The following is a 9,946-nucleotide window of genomic DNA, read 5'->3' as shown; positions in this document are numbered from 1 at the left end:
AAGTGATACTTTGGCAAACTTGATTTAAACTAGAGAAAGATGCTGAAGTGAAAAACTGGAGATTAAATGAGGAGAGACCACCTGGCACCATGAGTATGACAGCTCTTCTAAAAGGAGACAGGTTCCCTATGTGCCTAATGGACAGCCCTTCATGGGAGTATTAGTAATACTGACATTTTAAAATATTCCATTTGCTCTTAGGTTTTACATAATTTTCTAGAAAATTTGACCATAGCTACATTCTGCCAGAAACAAGTAGAGAAATGAATATCACTGTTTGAGTCTGGACTCTACCCTTACATAATAAATGTAAAATATGCTATACCCTAAATCTGCTAGAGAACTTATTTTTCCTGTGGACTACTGAACTTTGTCTAGATTTTTTTTTTTGTAATCTTCCTTGTTATTTAAGGAAGTGTAGCCTGTGTTTCTTGTAACTAGGATAATCTAACCAAAACATGGAGTCTTTTTTCATATTTCCCATGCGTTTAGCACTAGGTAAAGGACAGCTATTTTAATATTAAAGAGGTTATTCCCTTTAAAAAAGACATGTCCCTAAAGCATTTACAAATTATGTTAAAGGTGATACAAATAAACTCTAATAAGGAGTTAAAACTGGGGACTGAGTGAGTGTATAAAAGATAGCTAAGAGAGACTGCAGAGGTGGCTACTCTGGCTGCTCTTCTTGAGGACTGGAATTCTATTTGCAACATCCCCTACCTAGAGGTTCATAACCATCTGTGACTCCAACTACAGGAGGTTCCAAATGCCCTCTTCTGACCTCCATGGATACCAGGTATGCATGTGGTACATATGCATCTATTTTAGTTAGGGTTTTACTGCTGTGAACAGACAAGGCAAGTCTTATAAGGACAAAATTTAATTGGGACTGACTTATAGGTTCAGAGGGTCAGTCCATTATCATCAGAGCAGGAACATGTCAGCATCCAGACGGGCATGGTCCTGCACTGGAGGAGCTAAGAATTCTACATCTTCATCTGAAGGCTGCTAGCAGAATACTGGCTTTTAGGCAGCTGGGATGAGGATCTTAAACCCATGCCCACAGAGACACACCTACTCCAAGACCACACGTCCAAATAGTGCCACTCCCTAGGCCAAACATATTCAAATCACTTCAGCATCCATGTGGGCAAAACACCCTTATACTTAAAAAAAAAAGAAAAAAAAAAACTTTTCAAAGATAGAGGACCTGAGGAGATCTCTCAGTCTGAAAGATGCTTACTTTGCAAGCATGAAGACCCAAGTGCAGCCCCTAGAGCTCACTTTGGTTTTTAAAAGCCAGATCTGGGTTTTGTGCTTGTAATCACAGTGCTGGGGTATCAGACATGGACTAACTCCTGGAGTTATTCAGCAGTTCCAGGCAGAAAAGAAGAGGGAGGGGAGGGGAGGGGAACGGAGGGGAGGGGAGGGGAGGGGAGAAAAAGGAAAGGAAAGGAAAGGAAAGGAAAGGAAAGGAAAGGAAAGGAAAGGAAAGGAAAGGAAAGGAAAGGAAAGGAAAGGAAAGGAAAGGAAAGGAGAAAAAGAAAAAGACAATCCCCTGGGAAATGACACCCATCTAAGTTTGTCATCTGGCCTGTAATTTCATAAAGATATAGCTATGGGTATGAGCTGGGAAAAGTATCTGGATGAAAATGGTATTTTTCAAAACATACTTGAATAAAGGTTCTTAAACACTTCAACTTCCCTTATAGCCCACCAACCAAAGGTAGGGGAGGACAATGGATCATAGCACACGAGTGATGTGGACCCTGTTTAGAAGTAGCTCTTGCAATTCTTTAAGGGATTTTTGTGCTTCCTCTTTAATGTCTTTTACCTGTTTAGCAGTGTTCTCCTGCAATTCTTTAAGGGATTTTTGTGCTTCCTCTTTAATGTCTTCTGCCTGTTTAGCAGTGTTCTCCTGTATTTCTTTTTTTTTTTTTTTTTTTTTTTTTTTTTTTTTTTTTTTTTGGTTTTTCGAGACAGGGTTTCTCTTTATAGCTCTGGCTGTCCTGGAGCTCACTTTGTAGACCAGGCTGGCCTCGAACTCAGAAATCCGCCTGCCTCTGCCTCCCGAGTGCTGGGATTAAAGGCGTGCGCCACCACGCCCGGCTTTCTCCTGTATTTCTTTAAGTGTGTTATTAAAGTCCTTCTTGATGTACTCTACCATCATCATGAGATATGCTTTTAGATCCGGGTCTAGCTTCTCCGGTGTGTTGGGGTGCCCTGGACTGGGCGAAGTGGGAGTTCTGATGATGGTGAGTGGTCTTGGTTTCTGTTAGTAAGATTATTATGTTTACCTTTCGCCATCTGGTAATCTCTGGGGTTAGTGGTTATCGTTGTCACTGTTTAAAGATTGGAGTAGCCACTGTGTTCCACTCACCAGAAGTCTTAAGATCCTGTGGCGGGTGTCGTGGGTAGTTGGCGGGTGTCAGCCGAACCCGCGCCCCAGCCACCCCGGTGCTGGTCAGACAGGAAGAGGCCTGCGGCCCCACTCAGGCCAGCTTTCTGCTTCCCTAACTAAAGCAGTCTCAGGTCCCGCGCGATTAGATTGGAGCAGAAGCTGTGTTCCACCCACCAGAAGTCCCAAGATCCTGTGGCGGGTGTTGTGGGCAGCTGGCAGGTGTCAGCCGACCCTGCGCCCTAGCTACCCCGTTGGTGATCCATTCCTATTTCCTTGTACTAAGGTCAAATCTAAGTGGATTAAGGAACTCCACATAAAACCAGAGACACTGAAACTTATAGAGGAGAAAGTAGGGAAAAGCCTCGAAGATATGGGTACAGGGGAAAAATTCCTGAATAGAACAGCAAAGGCTTGTGCTGTAAGATCGAGAATTGATAAATGGGACCTCATAAAATTGCAAAGCTTCTGCAAGGCAAAAGACACCGTCAATAAGACAAAAAGACCACCAACAGATTGGGAAAGGATCTTTACCTATCCTAAATCAGATAGGGGACTAATATCCAATATATATAAAGAACTCAAGAAGGTAGACTCCAGAAAATCAAGTAACCCCGTTAAAAAATGGGGCTCAGAACTGAACAAAGAATTCTCACCTGAGGAATACCGAATGGCAGAGAAGCACCTGAAAAAATGTTCAACATCCTTAATCAGCAGGGAAATGCAAATCAAAACAACCCTGAGATTCCACCTCACACCAGTCAGAATGGCTAAGATCAAAAATTCAGGTGACAGCAGATGCTGGCGAGGATGTGGAGAAAGAGGAACACTCCTTCACTGTTGGTGGGACTGCAAACTTGTACAACCACTCTGGAAATCAGTTTGGCGGTTCCTTAGAAAATTGGACATAATACTACCAGAGGATCCAGCAATACCTCTCCTGGGCATATATCCAGAAGATGTTCCAACCGGTAAGAAGGACACATGCTCCACTATATTCATAGCAGCCTTATTTATAATAGCCAGAAGCTGGAAAGAACCCAGATGCCCCTCAACAGAGGAATGGATACAGAAAATGTGGTACATTTACACAATGGAGTACTACTCAGCTATTAAAAGGAATGAATTTATGAAATTCCTAGGCAAATGGATGGATCTGGAGGGCATCATCCTGAGTGAGGTAACATATTCACAAAGGAACTCACACAATATGTACTCACTGATAAGTGGATATTAGCCCAAAAACTTAGGATACCCAAGATATAAGATACAATTTGTTAAACGCATGAAACTCAAGAAGAACGAAGGCCAAAGTGTGGACACTGTGCCCCTTCTTAGAATTGGGAACAAAACATCCATGGAAAGAGTTACAGATATAAAGTTTGGAGCTGTGAAGAAAGGATGGACCATCTAAAGACTGCCATATCCAGGGATCCATCCAATAATCAGCTTCCAAACGCTGACACCATTGCATACACTAGCAAGATTTTGCTGAAAGGACCCAGATATAGCTGTCTCTTGTGAGACAATGCCGGGGCCTAGCAAACACAGAAGTGGATGCTCACAGTCAGCTATTAGATGGATCACAGGGCCCCCAATGGAGGAGCTAGAGAAAGTACCCAAGGAGCTAAAGGGAACTGCAACCCCATAGGTGGAACATTATTATGAAATAACCAGTACCCCAGAGCTCTTGTCTCTAGCTGCATTTGTATCAAAAGATGGCCTAGTCGGCCATCACTGGAAAGAGAGGCCCATTGGACTTGCCAACTTTATATGCCCCAGTACAGGGGAATGCCAGGGCCAAGGGGTGGGGGGGACTGGGGGGGGAGTGTATTGGGGACTTTTTGGATAGCATTGGAAATGTAATTGAGGAAAATACCTAAAAAAAAAAAAAAAAAAACACTGACAAAAAAAAAAAAAAAAAAAGAAGTAGCTCTTGGGGGTAAGTCCAATCTTCCTTGTCAGCAGTCTAGTTCACTAGCAAACACCAAATACAAACTAGCAGTAAAAGCTTGATCCAGAAAATACCATGAAGCTCCACTGAATCTACATGAGTCTGCAAACAAGTGAACATCAGCAAAGAAAGCAAGGTGAACTAATGCAAGAGCATCATCAGTGAAGACCAGTGTAATTGAAGCCCAGTGAAGACCAACAAAGAGTAACAAGGTGGACCAATGCCCGAGCATTGTCCACTGTCTGCTGGGTTATACATATACCCTTCCCAAATATCACATGTGCTCTAAGCGTCTGCTCCAGCAAAACATCGCATACCCTTTTATCAGAAAGCTTCTAGAAAATAATCACAAGACACAACTGAGTCTCCAATGAAAACAGAAATTACCACTTTATATCCTCCTTTCTGTTTAAAAGATGTCCTTTTTTCTAACAGTAACAATCTATACACAATAGGAATAATTATAAGAATCATAAAACTAGTACTTTTGTATATTAAATAAATGGCTTATAGTGAAACAATAATCTAACAGCCTTATGTTACAATAATTTAAACAAACACCCTTAAATTTCTATCAATACATAATTAAACAAAATATAAATTTTTATCAATATGCAGCAATTCATACAAAGCAATCTTACATTTCTATCAATATACAATAATTAAACGAAACAACCTAAGCTTCTGTAAGGCAAAAGACACTGTCAATAAGACAAAAAGGCCATCAACAGAATGAGAAAGGATTTTTACCAATCCTAAATCTCATAGGGGACTAATATCCAATATATATAAAGAGCTCAAGAAGCTGGACTCCAGAAATTCAAATAACTCCATTAAAAAAATGGAGTTCAGAGCTAAACAAAGAATTCTCAACTGAGGAATACCGAATGGCTGAGAAGCACCTGAAAAAATGTTCAACATCCTTAATCATCAGGGAAATGCAAATCAAAACAACCCTGAGATTCCACCTCACACCAGTCAGAATGGCTAAGATCAAAAATTCAGGTGACAGCAGATGCTGGCGAGGATGTGGAGAAAGAGGAACACTCCTCCACTGCTGGTGGGATTGCAAACTTGTACAACCACTCTGGAAATCAGTCTGGAGGTTCCTCAGAAAATTGGACATAATACTACTGGAAGATCCAGCAATACCTCTCCTGGGCATATACCCCAAAAAAGTTCCAACTGGTAATAAGAACACCTGCTCCACTATGTTCATAGCAGCCTTATTTCCAGAAGCTGGAAAGAACCCAGATGTCCCTCAACAGAGGAATGGATACAGAAAATGTGGTACATTTATACAATGGAGTACTACTCAGCAATTAAAAACAATGGATTTATGAAATTCTTGGACAAATGTATGTACCTGGTGGATATTATCCTTAGTGAGGTAACCCAATCACAAAAGAAGTCATTAGATATGCACTCACTGATAAGTGGATATTAGCCCAGAAACATAGAACACCCAAGATATAATTTGCATAACACAAGAAAATCAAGAAGAGGGAAGACCAATGGGTGGATACTTTATTCTTCTTTAGAATAGGGAACAAAATACCCATGAAAGGAGTGACAGAGACAAAGTTTAGAGCTAAGATGAAAGGATGGACTATCCAGAGACTACCCCACCCGGGGAGCCATCCCATAATAAGCCACCAAACCAAGACACTATTGCACAATGCCAGAAAGATTTTGCTGAAGGGACCCTGTTATAGCTGTCTCGTATGAGGCTATGCCAGTGCCTGGCAAATACAGAAGTGGATGCTCACAGTCATCTATAGGATGGAACACAGGGCCCCCAATGGAGAAGCTAGAGAAAACACCCAAGGAGGTGAAGGGGTCTGCAACCCTATAAATAGAACAACAATATGAACTAACCAGTACCCCCAGAGCTCGTATCTCTAGCTGCATATCTAGCAGAAGATGGCCTAGTCGGCCATCACTGGAAAGAGAGGCCCATTGGACATGCAAACTTTATATGCCCCAGTACAGGGGAATGCCAGGGCCAAAAAAATGGGAATGGGTGGGTAGGGAAGTGGGGGCTGGTATGGGGGACTTTTGGGATAGCATTGGAAATGTAATTGAGGAAAATACGTAATAAAAAAAAGATAAAAGATTAAAAAAAAAGAAGAAGAAAATTGAGACTTAACAATGCATTATTTAGTCTGTCCATGGGGATGTTACTCTTCCTTTTTGCTTAATAAGCATCCCTTTCAAGGTACAATTGGCTCTTTCTATAATTAATTGTCCTGTGGGGTTGTAAGGTATATCAGTAGCATGCTTTATATTGTAATAGCAAACAATTGTTTCATCTTATTGGATACATATGTGGGGAAATTATCAGTTTTAATTCATACAGGTATCCCCATAATTGCCATTATTTGCAATAAGTGTGCAATTATACAATCAGTCTTTTCAGAACTTAAAATAGTTACCCATTCAAACCCTGTGTACTGCCAATGGTATGATATATACCTTTGTTTTCAAATTCTACAAAATGAAAAACATCCATCTACCAGATGTCATTTCTTTGGTATCCTTAAGGTTACTACCATCAGGTAACAACGTTTGGTTGTATAAAGAACATGTAGGAAATTTTTTTATTATCTCTTTGACTTGTTACCAAATGATAGAATATATTTTCTTTATCTTTCCTGTTAATATGATATTTCTCATGAAATTTTAAGGCTTCTAACACATTTTTTATTAGTAATTTGTCAATTTTCTCATTTCCTTGAGCTAATGAACCAGACAAATCTGTATGAGATGGAATATGAGTAATATACAATGCATGATTATACTACTTCTGATGACCTGTTGCAATTGTATAAATAACAAAGTTAATTCTGAGTTATCAGGTACAAATTTCAGCAGTCTCTATATGCAAAACAACTCTTTCTGAATATCAAGAATCAGTGATTATATTAAGAGATGAAGGATAATATAATACCATAAGGATTACATATAATTCTGATTTTTGAAATGAGGTATATGGATTTTTGTCACCTTGCTTATTTTATCTGACTTAACCTGACATCCCCATCTTGTTACATCAGGATAAAATATTGGTGCCTCTGGAACTGGTATTCTCTTTACAATACATGGAAGAATACAATTAGTTCTTTTTATAAGCTGTGTAAGTTTGCTTTTTGGATATTTGATATTAATTTTGCTCAAGTAGTTACTATAAGCTTTTTGCTAATATTAATTGATCACCCATAGTGACACAATCTCAGCATTTTTAAGAGATACTTCAACTTCTGCCAGATCTGTTCTGATAATTGACATAGTCTCATTCTACCTTCTATAATTAATTCATAAATATTTTCTATATGTCTTCAATTTTTTACTTTGTATATGAGCTAAGAAAATCCATTCCATAATACGACCTTCCCTTTGCATATTGAGGCCAGTAGGAGAATGGGTTGAAGGTAAAATGACCAGAATACAATCAAGTTTTGGATCAATTCGATCCGTATATGCTTCTTGCAGTCTTTCTTCTACAAGAGTTAACTTTTTCTGCTTCAACTGTTAGACATCTTGGACTGTTTAAATTTGAATCTCCTTGTAATGTTTGAAAAAAATTACTTAACTCATATGTATTTAATCCAATTGTAGGCCTCAGCCAATTTATATCTCCCATTAATTTTTGAAAGTCATTAAGAATTTGCAATTGGTTCCTATGGATCTGTACATTTTGTGTTGTTGTTGTTGTTGTTGTTTATTTTGAAACCCAAATAACTAAGTGAATCTCCTCTTTGTATTTTTTCCTGGAGCAATCTGTAACCCACAACATGATAGAATTCTTTGTGTTACCTTAAACATAGTCTCTAAAACATCTTTGTTAGAATCAGCCAACAAAACATCATCCATATAATGATCAATAATACATTAAGGAAATTGCTTATGAATTATTTCTAGTGGTTGTTACACAAAATATTGACATAAAGTTGGACTATTTAACATTCTCTGTGGAAGTATCTTCCAGAGGTACCTTTTTATTAGGCAACTGTTATTCAGTGCAGGTACTGAAGAAGCAAAACTTTCCCTATCCTGCTCATGCAAGGCTATTGTGAAATAGCAACTTTATAAGTCAATTATTATAGGCTATGATCTTGGTAACAAAGAAGGTAAAGGAAGTCCAGATTGTAAAGGACCTTTTGGTTGAATTGCTGTATTAACTTCTCTTAAATCATGGATCCACCATACCTTCTATGTCTACATTTACTTGAATTCCCTTTTACAGCAAACACAGAAGAATTCCATGGGCTGGTAGACTTTTCTATATGTTGAGAGCCTCTAGTTGTTCTTGTACCAGTTTAAGTGCCTTCAATTTTTCTTTTGTTATGGGCCACTGATCTTGCCATACAGTTCTGTTTGATAGGCCATATTAGAGACAAGGCTATTAGTATGTCAGCAGTGGCCCCTTTTATAAATTTAGAAACTCAATTCCTGTGATGCCCTGTGTTTAGAAAATGAGCATAGCTTATGGTTGTTCTCCATCACCTGTATCAATTCATTCCTCAAGAGTATCTAACATATTACCCCTAATTTGTTTATTTGCTGTCCCTGGAATTGCAGGAATATTAATTTGAGTACCCCATTGTTGTAAACATTCCCTTCCCCTTAAATTATGGGAATGTCAGCCACATAAGTTCTCAATTTCCCTGTTTTCCCTTCTAGTCCCACACAGGTATTCCATCAGACACTTTGTCTTTTTGTGATAATATACCAATTCCTATAAATTGTATGTAAACCTTTTGAAGTGGCCAATCTGGATTCCAAGACTTTTAGGAAAGTATGCTAATATCAGTTCCTGTATCCACTAAACCTTCTGTGTCAACACCATTCATTTGTACCATTAATTTGGTTCTCTGATTATTAACCATTGTCTGCCAGAACACACATTTTTCAGTACTCCCCAAAGACACTGTCCTTTTTACTGAAGTGGCCTTACCCTTGATGTAAGGGAATATCAATGGAGCAATTCCATCCCCTGCATCAGTTTCCTTCTCCTTTTTCACATATGCGATGATTTTTATTTCTTTCTTGCTATCTCCATCTACTACTACACCTGGATGCACAATAAATCCTTGAGAAATGTCATAGTCAGGGTTTCTATTCCTGCACAAACATCATGACCAAGACACAAATTGGGGAGGAAAGGGTTTATTCAACTTACACTTTTCACATTGCTGTTAATAACCAAAGGATGTTAGGACTGGAACTCAAGCACGTCAGGAAGCGGGAGCTGATGCAGTGGCCATGGAGGGATGTTACTGTCTTGCTTCCCCTGGCTTGCTCAGCCTGCTCTCTTATAGAACCCAAGATTACCAGCCCAGGAATAGTCCCACCCCAAAGGGGCCCTTCCTCCTTGATCACTAATTGAGAAAATGCCCCACAGCTGGATCTCATGGAGACATTTCCTCACCTGAAGCTCCTTTCTCTGTGATAACTCTAGCCTGTGTCAAGTTGACACACAAAACCAACCAGTACAAGAAGTTAATCTACTTATTCCCAAGATTATTCCTACTTTCCCTGAAGGTAAAGGACTATACAAACAGTGGTTAACTTGTAACATTCAACTTTTGGGG

Source organism: Mus caroli, unplaced genomic scaffold (assembly GCF_978045245.1).
Source record: "Mus caroli unplaced genomic scaffold, Mus_caroli_1 scaffold_9, whole genome shotgun sequence".
NCBI classification, from domain to species: Eukaryota; Metazoa; Chordata; class Mammalia; order Rodentia; family Muridae; genus Mus; species Mus caroli.
Note: the sequence above shows the minus strand (reverse complement) of the source record.